Below are 1,562 nucleotides of genomic sequence, written 5' to 3'. Positions count from 1 at the left end.
TTTTTTTTTTTTTTTTTTTTTTTTGCGGAACTGGGGATTGAACTCAGGTCCTTGCGATTGCCAGGCCAAGTGCTTATTCCATTGAGCTATCTCCCCGGCTCCTACAGGCCAGTCTTGACTGAAAAAGTTCTAGTCTTTCCATGCCTTGTGTCTCTTTGTGGGAGCAAGTGGCCCAAATGGTGCATTGGAATGTCAGTTAGGTTTATAACGTACACAACGCAGGCTTCTCTAGTTCTTTTCCTCCTGTTCTTTCATTTATGCTACATGTATTAAATATACACATCTTCTATGCTTGGTACTGTGTGAGATGCTGGGAACACAGTGGCTTCTCAGACCTGCTCCCTGCCCTGGCATGGCTCACATACTCATCGTGGAAGCAGATATGTAGACAGCCTATCAGTGCTAAGACAGGTACATGCTGATATCTGGTACTGTTTTTCACTGACAAGTCTCTTTAAGCATCTTAAAGGCATGTTAGTGTTGATGTTCCTGTTATAAAGCAGCGGAGTTAGGTTTTCTGTTCACCCAATATATGTGCAGATACAGCCAAGAATCAGTAAAAGCTATCCTTCAGGTCATCCAGGAAGCAACCCAAATGTTTATTAGTTTGCCTCTGGTCCTTTGGAAGATAAGAGAAATTTAGGTATGCTGACCGGTGGGCAGGGAGTAGTTAGGTAGTGGACTAGTAGGAAATGTCCTACTTGGGAAATGGAAATGTATGTAAAATGACATGTGTCAAAGGTACTCAAAAGATAGCTGGGCATAGTCCCTGGGGGATTTACTGGCAGGGTCCGCTGCCCTGCACAGGTCACATCTTGCAGGTTTTTAGCAAGCCTGTGCTAGGGATGGGTAGCAGATGGCTTTGGCAATGGCAATGCAGAGAAGTTGGGACATTGAAAGTAGCTCCCTGGCCGCGGGGCCAAGGGGTGACGTGGAGGAGAACTATGGGAGCCAGGTAAGTGTTGTGTCCTTTGAAGGAGGAGGACAATGGAGAAGACAGACTTGATTCCTTCTTGTTCTTCTATGTATGAGTGGGGTCGAGCAGCATTCAGTGACAACGGCCACCTCTGCCTGGCAAGGAGATTCCTTCAGGAGAGGCTCCTCACAAGAAGACTGGCTGGGTACACTGCTGTTTTGTGTCATTTCCAGCAGCCTTCTAACGACGCTCTCAGGATAAAAAGGAAACAGGCAGGGAGCCATCGGAGCCTCTGTGCTGTGGCCAGCAGTGGAGACACTGGCTGACAGCCAGGGAGAGAACCTAGGCGGCAGGGTGTTCTCTAGGGCTGACCTCTGGGCCTGGGGACAGGGAAGCCCGTGCCGCATTGAAGGCAGGACATTGTGAGCGAGACTTAGGACTGGGCTCCTCGGCCAATCAGCCGCATAAATCAGCAACCTCAGGCTCAGGGCACCGTTCGGACGTACCCAGAGATCCGATACCTCCCACCCAGGCCGGCGCAAGGAGGGCAAGGCCAGCCGACCCCGGAAGGGGCCAGGGCAGCCCTGCCCTCCGGCGGGTAACACCGGAGGGGGCGGGGACGACGAGCCAGCGGAAGGGCCGAGGC

This window comes from Octodon degus, unplaced genomic scaffold (genome assembly GCF_000260255.1).
Source record: "Octodon degus isolate 3935 unplaced genomic scaffold, OctDeg1.0 scaffold00027, whole genome shotgun sequence".
NCBI lineage: Eukaryota > Metazoa > Chordata > Mammalia > Rodentia > Octodontidae > Octodon > Octodon degus.
The sequence above is the reverse complement of the archived record's forward strand: the minus strand, read 5'-3'. Positions refer to the sequence as shown.